At 39.1% G+C, this 16357-nt stretch overlaps 1 protein-coding gene across 1 annotated transcript in view; it reads right to left on the minus strand.

Moving 5' to 3' along the window:
• Nucleotides 1-16357, minus strand: part of SLIT3 (slit guidance ligand 3) — a 530317-nt gene that overhangs the window by 321532 nt on the left and 192428 nt on the right. The gene's annotated exons all lie outside the window — the stretch shown is intronic.

A 16357-nucleotide genomic window follows, 5' to 3' on the forward strand; every position in this document is an offset into this window, starting at 1 on the left:
ACTTAAAATAGTTCATTACATTAGTAAGTGCAAAGCAAAAAAAAAAGAGTTAGTAATCAGAACTCTGTTAGGAAAAGCAGCATATCCATTGAATGCTTTCAGATAATTCAGAAAAGAGTTAAAAAATCCCAACCCTAGATCAACACATTTACAATGCATTAATAAAAATAAAACAGTGCACAACTATTCCAGGTGGTTAGACTAAAACATCTAAGATTAAGTCAAGGTGATGGAGCTGTAAGTCTGGACAAAACAAGTCACTTAAAATCACCTATGTTAGCCATATACTGAGTGGGCCTGAAAAGACGCAGGCTCCAGGAGATGCAGAAGTCCACATAATCACTGTCCTGTTTCTGGCTCCAGTAAAGGCTACCAGACTGTGTAAACATGACCAAATATCACTACTCAAAGCATGGCTTCCCTCCTATGGGAAACACTATCTACACATTCATGGGACAACATTTTGACACCTTTACAAGAACTTTTTCCTTAGAGACCTAAAAGTAGCTGCACCAGACTAATAGTAGGATTAAAGAATATCTGTAGAAAAGTCTAACCTCAGCCATCTTAACATAACTGGAGAGAAGCAAAGACCCTAGAATCACCAGCTGGAAGCATTCTGTCTTGAATATTCCAAAGGTAGATGGATATTGATTCCCTCAGATTCCTACAGAAACAGCTGCTTTTAAAAAATTATACAGGAATTTGAACAGGTGAAAAAAAATCTTGAGCAGAAGCCATAGAAGCAGAAATATAAGAACAGTTTGGATGTATGGAGTCAGAAAAAGCTTTAGTGACCTGAAACATCTGCCTCTTACTGTGGCCCATGGCACATCTCTAGAGAGGAACGTACAAGCCGGGCACACGTGCAGTGGTGCTTATCCAGCTAACACACAGTTGCCAGTAAGAAACATATGACATCAACACTTCATTTAATTAGACATAAGAATGAAAAGGGATCAGTGGAAACAAAGCAGATTATTTGGACAGAATTCAGAAGCGAAAGCTCTCTTGAAGACACTAGAGCACTCCCTGCTCTTAGTGTGTTCCCTGCAATCCTAAAAACAAGAAGTGAAAATCAGTATCTGCAAAGCACAGCTAAAATTTGCTTTAAAATACACCAAATATCTGGGAGTTGGTTGTTCATTTTAAGGTGGATTTTGAGTTTATTCCCTATACCATCTTCAGTTTACTCAGAACTAACTTATGTCAGTGAGATAATCCCTATGCCAAATGAAAATGGCTGGAACCTTGGATTTGAAAAATTTATGGCAATATGCAGCAGCTGAAGCCATGCCAAAAGGTGTATCTTTGGCTTGGATAATTAATTCTGTTTACCACCCAGCCAAAATGAATTACCATATATTCATCCAGTGCAGCAGAATATCTTCCTTTTCCTTTTTGCACTGGTGCAAATAATAAATTTATTTCCAAAGGGATCCAGATGCAAACCTTCAACATTTCTGTAGGCAAAATAAACTACGACGTATGTTCTTCTTGGCAAATACAACATGCAAAAGGTGCCTGGAGATATGCTATACTGATTATGAGATATTATTGTGAGGTTTTATTATCCTTTTAAACAATAAAACAAGAAAAGAAACCAACATAAAAGCAAGCAGTTCTGTGCCAGATGTAAGAATTTAATGCTATCCATCCCTGACTAGCATTTGGAACATGTGCTTCAAATATGAAACTTTTGTAAGTCTCCCCAGGTGAGCAGTTGATCTTATCTTGCAATTTCTGCTTCTTTTCAAACAGCGCACAGCACAATTTAGCAGCTGAGTGATCCTAAGAAGGTTAAAGCTAAAATAAAGGGGGGGATTTTTTTTTCTTAAATACCACCTTCCTGAAGTAAACATTAGATTCAAAAGAAAAATTTCACAGCAGTGTCAACTGAATGTTAGCAGGGAACAAAAGGGTATGGAACAGTCTGGGGCTTGGCCCCTCCCCACCCCTTCCATTCTTAAGTGATCATTCCTATGATCCTTACTGCAGTTAGCGTAAAATCTTCACTCAGTCTTAAAATCCTAGAATTTAAAAATACTTCTTGGTCACATATGGCAAGAAAGGTTTTCAAAGACGTAGTATAACCATCAATCCAAAAGACTGGGGCCAAGCTCCTCGTCTTCAATGGGTCTGAACACATTTCTTGCAAACACCTAGTTCTAAAATTGGCCTTTTGAAATCTCTGAAGGAGACACATAGACAAACTGCCTGCTGTATTTATGGTGACTCTAACATCAACAAAATTATATGCAAATGCATGAGAAAAGAGCATTGCCTGGAAAATTCTTTCAGATGTACAGTGCCTTTCCTTTATTAGATTCTCTTGCATATGGTCCACCTTGAGCACCTGCAGAAACTTTTTTTATTTTAGAATCTCAGCTTACTGTTTTTTTTGAAATGGACATGATGAAGGCAGTTAAATGAAAGTAACATATACATGAACAAGTAGCAAATCAGCTTTCACTTGTGATAAATAAATTATGAAGATGTTTGTTCTCCTCAGCTGACATCTGTAAAGGCTTAACTGCTAAAAGGAGCATTTAGCTCACTTCAGAGAAATCTGAAGTATCCTGCTACTAAATTCTGTTTTCCAACTGGTTCTTATTTACAGTAGAGTTATTAAATATTTATTATAGCAGAAGGCAAGTATTTTCAGTTGTCCTAACTCAATGTCTTTCAGTGAAGTAATAGGTTGCTTGGATTTTTAACACGAATCTACAATGTCATTACCAAGCAAAGATACAAATGAGCCTCTACCACTTGACAAGGCCTGTATACAAAAAATACATTTGCCTGATTTTCTGACAATTTTCTGGTTGACAGCTTGCTAAAGGAGGAAGAGCAACACTACCATAATAGTTGACAGATGCTGTTTCCACTAACTACCAAATTCCTTAAACCTTTCCAAAAACACATGCAGAAACTGATCTGCTTGTCTGTCGACTTTGGATTCCAAGTGCCAGTGTTCTGATACCACTGCCCTACCGGTATACATGAGCTATTTTTAAATTATTCAAATGCACACAAACCGCCAATGACAGAAAAAAAAACAACCCCAAAAACATTTAGCAGAACTACTTGTATTTCTATTTACAAAACTTCAAAGCAACACCTGTAGAGTCTAGAATTTATATCTAAATTGTAAGCACTGTGTTAAATTACACTTGCCAAATAATCAAGTCTCTTCCATTTTCTGGCACCTGGTTATGAGAAAGACTGCACCATCCCATTTGTCATTCTGTGCTAATTTGTATCTTATTCACATGTTTGGGTTTTTTTCATATTATATGGACTAGCCGCAAGAGAGTGAAGGGTAGAAATTACGTGCCTTGTCTAGTACTCTTCAATCTCATAAAATGAATGCCACAGGACACAGAAGTCATGCTCTTTAATAATTTATGCCACTTGCACAAGCTTGTTGGCAAAATCTAAAATGTTTGTCTTTAGCAAAGATTTTTTCACTGCTCATGCTTTAACTTTGAAACTGGAATGCTGGTAGAATTTTCACTGTTTATTGGGAAGCCAGGAGCAAGAATGGAACCTAAACTGTGTGCTCAAGCTTATGAGCTGTCAATGTAATTTCTTTCTAATGAGTCATTAGAATCCAGTACAGAGAGACACGATTCATCTCATCTGAACTATGTAAATGGTGGGCACTTAGGAAATAATACCGATTTTGGGGATCCTAAATAAAACAATTAACCTCTCAATTTTGAATAATGTCTTTAACATCACACTGAGGTACTTGCTGATTTTGAGAGTCCAGGTCTGAAAAGATCTTAATACTCTTAACAAAGAAAAAGATCCTGGCCTCACTATACCAAACTTGAGATGCCCAGTGAAGCTGAAATGTCATGGAAAGGCTCTGTCCTCAAAAGCTGCTCATGTCACACGTTACTAAGATAAAAAAAAAAAAAAAACAAAAAACAATAAATGCACAGCAGCTGAACATGTGGAGAGGGTGATTTTCATTAAAACCTGTCCACACAGGCAGCTGTGCTGTGAATTACTCTAACATTGGATAGAGTAAGTTTGAAGTTTAGTTGCCTTCTCCTCAAGTCTAGGACATACACACCTACAGTACATGACACTCGCTTTGAACAAACAGGTATTTTTATTCACCTCATTCACCAACTTGATTTTTCTTCTACATCACCACCCCCTACAAAATCTCAGTAGTACCATACATGGAACTGACAGACCGGGATAGGAAACTGTATCCCAGGGGGTGGGGGGAATGTCCTCTAGGAAACATATAATACGGATGCTCTGATATTCAAAACCCAACTGACTTCTACATAGATGTTCTCTGCTGGCACATGAACCAGGACATGAGTTACCAAAAAAAGTAAAAATACCCTGGAAATATGAACAAACCTAACTGTTATTCTCCACTGAAAATCACAGTGTGACTATTTTCTCATGCCATCCATTGCTAGATAAGTGGCAAACAAAAAAGAAAGAAAACAAACCAATCAAGAAATCACAGAATTAAAAATATCTTTTCCTTGTTTTCCTCTTCTCATGCTGATACTGTAAGCACATGCATCACTGCGCTGCATTTGCTTTTCAGGCTATCTGAAATCCTTTCTTCTGGGGGACTGTTAATCATGGCCCAAAGGTAAACAAGGTTTATAGGTAACGTAGTTCCTTTGGGAAGGCAGGAAATAGTTTTTAATTTGATCTCTGGCATTCAGAGCTGGTGTGCAGACTACAGCAGAAAATAGCTCAGTGCTTACCTAAACAAGTAGTTCATAAAACACAAAAGGTCTGCAAGTCTTAACACTCCATAGCTGCTCCACAGAACCCTTTTGAAGAGTAAAATTTAGCACCTGATCTGCTCCATGTGGCTCTACTGATGTTTCACAAGAAACCCCAAAGGATATGGTCCCCCAGTTACTTTAATCATTGTTTAATTTCATTGGGCAAGACTTCAGTGGTCTGGCTGCTGTAGGTAGGCAAATATTAATTTTTAAGCATTATTTATATAAGGGAGGTGGGGATAATGGCACTGGTATCTTAGGCAGCTTACATATTTCAGTCACTGACTTGGTTTAAAGCAGTCAGGGAAAAACAAATAAAATCATTTTAGGATCTATCTAGAAGTTCTGCAGATACAGCACACTTGATTGTTTAATGGCCAGTGTTACACGGTAAGATTTTGTAGGCTTCAGCTTGCCATAATCCCCCAGTGCCAACGCCACACGCATTAGGGATGCTCTCCTGTGCCAGGACTCAGCCCGCGCTTCCACATCATGAAACATGATGCTCCATAAATCCTTTATCAATCCATGCCAGTCTACTAAAAAAACATCTCCTCAATTGACAGCAGTGAAGGAAGGGAAGCTGACAACGTGTGCTTCCCACAACTGAACAGAAAAGTTCTTGAGAAACACCTAGTTTACATGGGGATTTTTAAATTCCTGAGGCCTTAACCTTTTGAAAAATCTTTTGAGAGCAATAAAAGGCAGAGTAGAAGCTAACCTATAAGCAAAGAAGGGTGATCCAGGACAAAACCATATTTTCATATTTACTATAATTGACAGCTGGATGAATTACACAAATCATCTGTCTCTATCCATTTCCTTCTATCCATCAGACTGTATTTATCCATCTCTTCTGGCTGTCTTCAGCTTTAGAAAATACATACAGTACAGCTTAAATTATTAATTTTCTGTTCAGTTCCTTCTAACACCAGTTTCAGTTCATTGACCTGTATAACTCATTGATTTAACTAATGCATTATCTACAACGTTATGTATTATTAACTGAGTTTGGTCTCTTAAAACATTTCCATGACAACGTATCAAAACAATAATACTCACATTTTTCTGGCATATAAAATGATTTTTTTCCTTTCAATATCATCAGAAAAAGTAAATCAGATTACTCTTGTAGCAGTAGCCTGATTAGCAACTGATACCCTAATCTCGTTCTCTCTGAATAAACTGCAAATCTCCCAGACTCTGTATTCTCCCTGCCATACATGGCATTATTTTCAGGTTTCTGCCACATTGACATACACTACTAAAAAAAATGTAAAATCTCTGAGGATACAAAATGCTTTCGCTAATTCCAAAAAGAAAGGCAAGAAGATTTCATCCAAAGACTAAATAAAAGGCTTTTTGCAGAGTCACAACAAAGACAGAAACGCCCTGAACCACTGCCAGGAAAAACTACAAACCCTTTGCCCTCTCTCACCTAACTAGAGCAGCTCGTACCTCCAGGGAAGGGAATCCTGGCCAACATCATATTCTACGTTTTCTGCAAAGTCATCACTGAATCTAATGTGTAAGACTGCAACAGATTATACAAGAAATGAGAACATCATTAGCAAAGCTATAAAAAGCTTGAAGAATTATGTGGGGTGATGCACTCCGATGAAAACATTAAAGCTAACGTATAGTTTGAAAAACAGTTGATATTCTGTAGCTTCACTGCCTACTCTTCCTTTCCTTTCTTGTATTAGGAAAAACCCCAACATTTTGTTTCACCAAAATAGTAATTTATGTCAGTTAAACGCTTGCATGGTCTTTAGGAATAGTAAGGAGCTGAGGACATTTTGCCATACTGTGAGAGGGAAGGAAGCATCGTGCCACTGCAGGCACCACGTGCCTTCCAATAAAACCTGTAAGCATTTCACTAATTAAATACTTGTTTTGCTAACCAAGCCATTCATTTTCATCAGTCTTTCTTCCTGCTCTTTCAGGGGTTAGTGTCAATAAACTGAACTGCAAGTCTCATGGAAAAGCAAGCCAGAAGCTGGTGTGATTTTTAGAACAGCTTTGCTCATTCATTTTCTGATACCTTTCCTCAGCAATATGGAATCAATAACATCTGTCTCCAAACAAGCATCCCCTGTTGGTCTGCGGTGACATTCCTCCATTAAAAAACAAACAAGCAAACAAACAAAAACCATAAACCAACCAACCAACCAGACGTTTTTTGTTGGTGTTAGAATTCCGAGCCCTGTGAAATGACAACACAGATCGGCCGAGCTCCCGCATGCTGCGAAGACAGAGCTCGACGCTGGGGCTGGTTACCCGAAATCTTCTTTTTAACACTAGACGGCAAGATTCCAATGATGTTTACAGTCCCACGGCCTTAAAAGAAAGCATGTACACTGAACTTCGATCTCTACTGAGGATCAAAGTCCTGATGCAGCTCCTCAAAGGCAGCAAGGCAAACCTGCAGGGGCCGGTGTGCCGCCCAGGTAGGAGCCGTGCCGGCGGGATATGGTGCCCTCTGCTGATGGCCGAGCCTCCCAGCCTAACAGCATCCACTCCATTAATTGCTTTTCTAGTTGCTTCAAGCAGCCCATGGATTGCTGTCCTTATAAACCCGGGTTTAAGAAGGGCCCAGACGAATGCCCCCGCATCGCTGGGCTGCCGCGCGCCGTGCTGCTTTCATGGTGAGAAGGATGGAGACAGCAGCAGCAATCCTCCAGGACTCCCCACCAGTCCTCCTCGCTTTCAGAGGCTGCTGAGCAAAAGCAGATTAAATCAGCCCAGTTCCAACTACCAGGACAGAGCTGCCTATTTTTGGAGCAGCGCTGGCCTCCTGCAGCTATTCAGAGAAAGAACGTCCCCGACTTGCTGGTGTATCGCCGCTTCTTGTCTGCCAGCAAAATGCTGGGGCTCCTTCCCCAGTAATGAACTGGGATGAAGTCTCATTGCAGTACAGCCCTGCAGACTGCTAAGGACAATTTATCAAATGCCAACCTCGTAGTTATGTTCCGCTCCTGAAATTTGGACAGACACACTGGTCAAAGCCACTACTGGCACCCAGGGTGTGAATTAAAGATACCAAAAGCTGAAAGCCGTGAACCAACATTCTTTTAAGCTCTTCCTCTACCCTGCAGATAATTCTGCTTCCTGAGGCTAAACAACCAAAATGCAAATGACCACATTTATGGTATCAAACCAGCAACTTCTTCAGACCTTGTGACCTACAATGACCTGACTCCCATTTTCCAGAGCAAACTGTTCCATTACAGTAGGTTATAAAGGTTCCAATTAGCCCTGACAACAAATAATTTTTCTGATATATTTCATTTATATATGCCCAGATTATGAAACAGAAAAGAATTTGCCAGCCACATTCCCTAAAGAACAGTTTTGACACTGACGCTGTTAAACGTTGAAAGCATTTCATCAAGTGCACTTGAACTATTAAAAATTTGATCCATACATCATTCTGGCCCGTGAATGGCTCCATGGTTGAAAACTGGAGTATCTCCTTTAAAATTAGGTTCTCAGAACAAATAATCCCATTTATAAATTCTTCAGTATTTGTCTTTAGGCATTTTCTAATTTGGATTAACATCTGTTCTTCACACAAATATTCACAGTATGAATTTCAGTCTAAGAATACTTCTGTAAAGCGAACACCTCTTTTTCTAATTTTCATATTAAGGCTTCTACAACATCTTGGTTTCGGTTAAGAGAGGTATTCCACATGTATCCTCTGTCACAGCCATTTTAAGAAACAGACTGTCATACACTGTCTTGACCATTGGTATAGTTAAAAATAGGTTTCTAATATATTTTGGGTTTGCCTCTCTAACTAGAACACTTAAATATGTGAGATTATTGTATAACTATTTGTCTGTATCGTAATAAATACAGAACTTTGTTATACGCAATCTCACTCTGAACAAAACACAATGTTTATCTACCTACATTGCCTGAAGAAATTTACAGTATGTGGAACTTCACAGAGAATTATTTGCCTTGTCACACCAAGGAAAGAACCCACGCTTCTTGCAAATAACTATATGAGTTTCATTTAAAACCATGTGTATCCAAAACGGTACTTAGATTAATCTTCTATTATTTCAGGTTCTGCCAGTGAAGGAAGCAGCCTTGTTCTGTCAGAGAAAGCTCATACCCAGGTCTCACTTCACCCGTTCCAGCTCCCAACCATGAGACACTGTTTATCCCACCAAACAAAGCTCATAGCTGATGTCTGATTCAGACCTAGCTACAGACACTGCTGTACCAAACCATCAAAATACAATTTACATCATTGGTTTATTCGGGTTTTTTGTAAGGACAAGGGCACCCCCTCCCTCTCCAGCAGTGACAGAGGCTCAGCCACACACCTGCTGGGACACCAGCACACTGAGAAGCAACTGAGCTTAGGTCACGCTGGACACTCTGTACTTGCTATATGAGTCGGTGCCCACACACTTCCATGTTGTACATCACACATTTTGGAGAAAGCTCGGTCCAATGTACCATCATTCAAATGAAACATGATATTTTCACCACCCAGTTTGTTAAAGAAAGGCTCTGAGATAAATGAAGGGTAAAATCCTTGGAAAAATAAACTCAAGTCTGTAAAATATTAGCCAATGTTTTCATAACTTTTCCAGCAACTATAGCTTCTAATAGATCAACTCTAACCATGTAAAGCTGCACGGAGAAGTCTGAGTGACAGAGATAGACATATTGCAACTTTTCCTATAATGCACAGATATCACATCCTCCAAACTTGCTGAAAAGTACTACTTCGGTTATATTTTATAGACTTGAAGGTGAACCACAATGGGAAACTTTATATCACCTTTTTCAGCTGTGTTGTTTCTAGGAAATTTATTGACTCCTGTAGTTGTGAAGGTATGAAGCAAACATATTTTTCCCACGTTAAAGCAGCTAAACGCATCTTTTTCATGCTAGTGACTGCAATACACAGTTAAAACTGATATTTTTTTTTTTCAGGCAGTTCTCACAGAGAGCTTCACAACTCACTGAAGAAATGATCTATCATCTACAGCAACTATATGAAATTACATGCTATTTGTGTTGACTTCTCTTTTTTTCCTAATTCAGATTTTTTTGGCACCAAGAAAGCATTTATTCTCTGCCTGCCTTGCACTGTTGACTATAGCTTCATCTTTTTCCTTCCCCTCCCTAAGTTATTACATATCCTGCACAATGTTTCCCATTATTATTATAAACGTAGAATCGTGTTTTAACAAAAATGATTTAAATCAAGTCCATGCAGATTGCAGTCCATGGCCCGTAAAAGACTGGAAAGACAAATTCAATGAAGAAAGTTGAGACTGGCTGGATGGCTAAGAGCTATCAGCAAAAATAAGGTCGGTCGCTTCTATGTACTTTCCAAACTTGCAGATACCTTCTTCCATCCATCTGAAGACAGCTCTTCAGCTTGTGATAAGAAGCTCAAGAAAGAGAACATGAGAATTAAAGAGCCTGTTGCATGACAGTTACTGCTCACAAACCTAATGGTCCCTGTTTATCTACTGAACAAAACCACAAACCATTTATTCTATAATTCAAATAAGAAGTCACACTCTGAATATTATGCTTTGATTTCAACCACGTTTACAGTGCTTAAGATGTGGCAGGCACTGCAAATATTGTCACAAACACATGTGAACTAACACAAAGCAAATCGGACACGCATCTTACAGGGGTCTCGACATTACCCTGTCGAAGCTGAAAGACCCTGTAAAGGAGACCAGCTTCTCTGTGACAGCGGGCGACCACCTTTAACTTTGCAATGTTGCTGGAGGTAGGCAATTTATTTATTTTTTTTATTCCTAGAAAGTGAATATTCAGCAGCTGTCTCTTCAAATGTGGTCATTTCACACGGCACAGAAAAAACTCCCACATTTGGGGGCTTAATTTACTATCAGACTAGGATCCCTCCACATTGCCATAGAGTTCTGTGAGAAAACTCCTTCTTATGGGTAACTTTGTCAGGGACAAAACAGGACAAAAATCAAAGTGAAAGAGGAGCACCCAGGTCATCTAATCCGCAAGTATTATTTAACAGGGTGAGGACCTTAACTACCGCCAGAAAAACTCTTTCCAAGTGGCACTTGGAAGTGAGTAACAATCTTTCTTAGACTTTCAGATTTATTTAAAATTCTAGCCTTAGACATCAAAACATTAAAACCTCTTCAGCTGTTAACACACCCAGAATACAACAAATAAACACTTTGGAAGAAAATGTTTGCAAAGATATTCAAAATAGTTTACCATTCCAGTTCTGCAGTTTAGCCCATGACCTCTTTTAATTCTGGCCAGCCTGAAGAATGATTTATCACTATTTAAACAGTTCCACTAACTTAAAAATTTAGAATAGCGTAGCCCAAAACTGTGTCTTACAGAGAAAATCTTTGCAAAGCGACATCTAGCATCAGGAAGACATCAGCCTACCCTGCTTGTTCTGCTCCCTAGTAAGGGGAAGAACGTAAAGCATAAACCACTTTGCTCTCCCCTCCTGCTGCAGAATCAGTCAAATAAACCTTCTTAATGCTGAAAGGACACCCTAGCTAAAGAAAATACACTGTGTAGTATTCATAGTATTCGTAGGGTACATCAGGAATGCTGAATCCCTTGCATTTCTATTTCTCTTCAAAAACCCCACGTGCTTCAGTGCGTTAACTAGTAAATTACAGAAGACCAAGCACAGGAGCAGAACAAAATCTGCCTGAAGGTTTTAATATTTTAGCAAGTTTGCTTGACTTCTTTTGCCTTAAAAAGAATTTAAGAAAAAAAGGAAACAAAAGACCTGCTTTTTCTTTTAAGAGATTGGTTTTGATTTTGTTTGGATAATAAGAATTTATAATGTTGCTGGAAGCCCCTGGAGACAGTCCTGGAGACTGAAGTCATTTATTTACTGATAGAACAAGCACAAACTATACAGGCACCTGCCCCAGGAGCCCATTAAAAGCCCCTTGGACCTGACCTGGAGAGACAACTCAGAGGTGAAACAGGGTCCCTTGCTTCCCATTCCACATGTGACTTTTCTTTTTTTCTTTTTTTAAGAAAGAGCGAGACTGTGTTTAAAGTAAGTTTACCATCTAGCAACAGTTCAAAGAATTCTTCAGAAACGTGACTGGAAAGTCTGCCTACTTTGAATGAAGCACCAGACCTCCTTGAGGTGACTGATGTGGCTTTAGGTCTTTGTTACTAAGCAAACAGATAACTTTAGAACCTTAAAAAAAATCAGGGGAAAAAAATAGAATATGAATTCACAGAGAGACAACCAACCCAAAAATAATAGCTACATTCATGAGAATAGCAGTTACTATTTAGATTTATGGAGTGTGATGTGCTAATGCATATAATGAAGCAGACAATCTAATGACTCAGAGTGCTAAAAAAGCAGGGGGAAATAAATCCACAGAAGTCACAAAATTGACTTTCAAGATTAATGGGGATAAGCCAAACATTCCAGATGTTCCAATCCAGTGTTCTTGTCTCTACGCTACAGAAAATCACCTTTCCCAGTGAAAAAAACACCATCTTTCTTTCAACCTGTGCTTTTGTTCCCATTACCGCTCACAAATAATCATTTCTCATCTATCTGCTTTGTCTTCCACTTATACAATCAAAATGAAGGAGCAAAGGTAGTTTGTGCATAAGACATTTTAATAAGTCTGTCTGAAAACAAAATACTATATAGTGGAGGCATCCATAATATGTAGTTTATCAAGATGAAGCAAAACAGGTGTGGTTTTTTACATAATTGCTGTTTAAATTATACGAAAATAATAGTATCAGTTCTAAAACTGCCATTGTCACCCATTTTTCTTCTGCTATGAAAACAGCAGTATCACAGCTAAGTACATGCTCTATTTACTGGACAAAATTTACTGTTCTAATTACCGGACCTGTTACAGCTAATGGAAAATAAGAGTTACTGGGGTTTGCTCTGAAGAGGAAAGCTGTTCAAAAACAAGGTAACAGTGGGATATAAAAGAAACTGGGGAATCTGATGAGTCTATGACTTGCTGTTACTATGGAAATTGGTTATTATGACAAAATATTCACATTTTAATCATGTTCCCTAGAGGACTGACATTCCTAAATTAATTCTGGTTTTAAATCCAAGATTTTGTTAATTTACTAATCTAATATCAACCACAAAAAAAGTAACCTAGGAAGTCAGAGAAGAGCCATGCTTGCTCCTGCATGCTCGATACACAACGCTGAGCAGCCCAGTATCAAGTAGCACAGTTCCACTTCAGTTATTGCAAACCCTTCACCAGCTTCACTGAGCAGCTGGACTCCAGCACACCAGTATGTTGAATTTTGAGTTCCAGTTTTTCAAAAAAGAAAGGACCGTCTGCTATGTTATTACTAGTACTTTTAACTCTCCAAATAATGTGCTGTATTACCTATGCCCAGGTTTTCTAAAATGCCTTTTTGAAAAGGACTGAATAACATACTGCATGAACTGTGCAGACTTCACCTCCCACACCTCAGCGTTATCGACATGGCAAACTTCAGTGCCCAGAACATGAACTGGACACAGGATACAGCAACCTGGAAAATTAAAAAGAAAGTCACCACTTCAATACTTAATAGTTTCAAGAGATGCCTGCTTAGACTTGAGCTTCTGAGAGGGATGAAAATGAGTTCTCAATCACTGTCAAGACCATACTTTTATTTTTGACAGAAATGTAAAAATTTGGCTGCATGGCTACTTGCAAAGCCTGCATTACTCTCTCAAATTCAGCCTCTAGAATTCACCGTGATCAACTTGAAATTCATCTCCTGCCACGTTCAGTCCTTTTGTAATATGAAAAAAAGAAAAAAAGTAAAAACTCTGATGCTAAAAATAAGTTATATGAAAAAGCTTTTTCTAGAAAGAGTACAGTAAACAGGCTTATGCAGGAAGCAGAATCTCAGAAGTGCTTTGAGTATCTGTGATGAGCAGGGCCTGGGCTTTTGCACTGAAGGAGCTTGACTGCTCCTGGAGACATCCACTGGAGAGAGGACCTTAGGAGATGCCAGTCCCTCACACTGATTTAACACAGACCTAAATTTCAGGCAGACTTTTATGGAAAGGACTCGGGTTCTGTTCCTTTTGTATTTTGTTTCTAAATCTGCAGCTGGGAGGCCAGCCTTGCACTTGGCTATATTACACCATTTCTTCCTGAATCAGGTACAGCAAGAAGAGAGATCTCAGCGTGACCTGCCAACATGTCCCTTGGCAGTAACAACTTTTCACGAGCCCACTGAGTGATTTATAATCAAAGCCTGTTTCAGAGCTCCCCAAGAGCTGAGGAGCGCTTTTTCCAACAAATGGCACTGGACTCAGTGGCTTGGCAAAATCCATGGGTCAGGGAAGTGGCGCAGCACTTCCACAGCAGCTGCAATCACTGCCACAGGAGAGGCAGTCAGTTGGAGGAAGGAGGACAACTTTTGTGATTTTATAGCTAATTATGCATGTGGTTACCACATTTGAAACCCCACTCAGCTTCCCACATAACGATCATTCCCTGCTACAGAAAGTCACACGCCAGCTTTAGGTCTCCCGCCTCTGTCTACCCCAGTCGGATGGAATCCGGTGACGGTGCGGAGCCAAGAATGTGCAAACAGCTTGCCTGACTCTGCTTCTCATCTCTGCATTTCAACAGAGATGCTAAGAGATAAACAACTGTGCTCTGAAACCAGGACTATGAAAATATTTTGCAAGTACAATGTCTCCAATTAAATAAAACCCTAATTCCATTTTTAAAAACCTTCAAATGCAAAATCCTGAATGGTGTTTTTCAGAAGAGCGGTAAGAAAAAGTTTAATAAGTTAGCTTCCAAATAAAATAAAGAAACCAGCCCTTTATTAAATTATATGCAAGGGGGTCAGAGATTAAAAATCCTCTGCCTCTCATTATTAGACTTGAGATGACAGATTCATTCCAGAGCACAGAAGGAAATATATTATCCCAAAACAGGATATGAAGTTCAGTCCCAGTAGATTAGTCTCTGTTAAGTAAATTTATTGTCTAATCTTTTAACTCTCCCTGCAAACTGTGGCACAAGATCCTCTTCTCTATCAGTATTAAATTCCCTTTCCTTCCCTCTTTCCTCTACAACGCGACAACCCCAAAGCTCCCCAACATTGCCCTCTGGCCTCATTCCCACTAGGACTTCCATGGTGCATGAACCTCATAGAAAAACAAGAATTGATGGCAGCAGAAGGGAAAGGACTTACAACTGCAATCTACCAACTAATAAAACCATGCTGTGCTCTGAATTGTTAGGCAGAAGAGAAAAGCTGGATAAATGTTATGCTTGCTTTAAACAACAGCAGAAAGCCTGGTGGTGAGCTGGTTTAGTGTATTTGTGTGTGTGCCTAGTAACCACTTTGTAATTTGGATACAGACATTGATGAAAACCTTCAAAAGAGCTTTATTAGTATGAGGACTTTCTGGGAAGAATTAAATGTACTATGCAAAGCTAGAAGGCACATCAAACACAGAGCAACTCTATCCCCCTTTTGTTTACCAAGGCAAAAGCAATCTTCCATACAATGATACATTTCTAATACACTGTTTAGTCTAACTTTAGACTCCATGAAATTATTCGCAAAGACAGGGATTCCCAAAAAATTTCCAGTAGAAAAAGGCAGTCTTGCCCCCATCCTCCCTTTCCCTCCCTTTAATTGCATGAAATTGAATTGTATGATTTAATTGCATGAAAGAGAGACACTATGACAAAACCAAAATAACAAGATGAGAATGCACTTCCAGAGAGGTTCAGCGAGAAATATTTCCATATGGGCTCTCAGATGGTCCTAGCACCAAGGAGGACAGATATTTCACAAATATCACAAGTACAATATGCAATAGCCCTAACATCACGGACTGATTCAATCTGTAAGATTGCTCATGTTTTCTTCCTTTAACAGTAAATTATAGAAAGACTCCTGTCAGGTACTTAACCTCAGCCCTTCGCATGTTTTCGTGCAGAAGAGCTGCGACTTACCATCTTTATGCATAGAAAGAATTGCAAAGAGCTTGCTTTCGCCAACAGAGTGTGCTGTCAGTTCATTATTAAACTGAGGGCAACACCATTAAGAGAGACAATTTTAATTGTTTTATCTGGAGATCTGTTGCAAACTCACAGTTCTATAATAAGAAGTTTAAATAGCTAGCTCCACTTTAAAACAGCTGATTTTTTTTACAGCATCTGCTGCAAAATGCCATTCTGGGCTACGTCTTGCATTGCTGGTGCTGCACAGTCCCGAGCTGCACAAGTGTGTCTTTGCAAACTCTTCTCTTACTAACTTTGGGGGGTTTCTGTTTCTTTTTAGACTCTGGGTACAGAAGGCATGGGAATCGCAGACCCAGGTTTGTCAAGTCTTCACATTACCAACGGTTAAGATAACCATTCCTAGGTATAAAAGTATCCTTGCTTAGACTACTTTTTCCTCATATTGACTAACTCTAAGATGGTTACGGCCTCGACTTGCACCCTACCATTTCAGTTCACTATATTTTCACAGTGTACAACACACTATTATTTATTACTGAAATTTATTTCTAAAACAGCCACTTTGGAACAAATTCAGGCTAAAAAGAAAAA

This window comes from Falco naumanni, chromosome 8 (genome assembly GCF_017639655.2).
Source record: "Falco naumanni isolate bFalNau1 chromosome 8, bFalNau1.pat, whole genome shotgun sequence".
NCBI classification, from domain to species: domain Eukaryota; kingdom Metazoa; phylum Chordata; class Aves; order Falconiformes; family Falconidae; genus Falco; species Falco naumanni.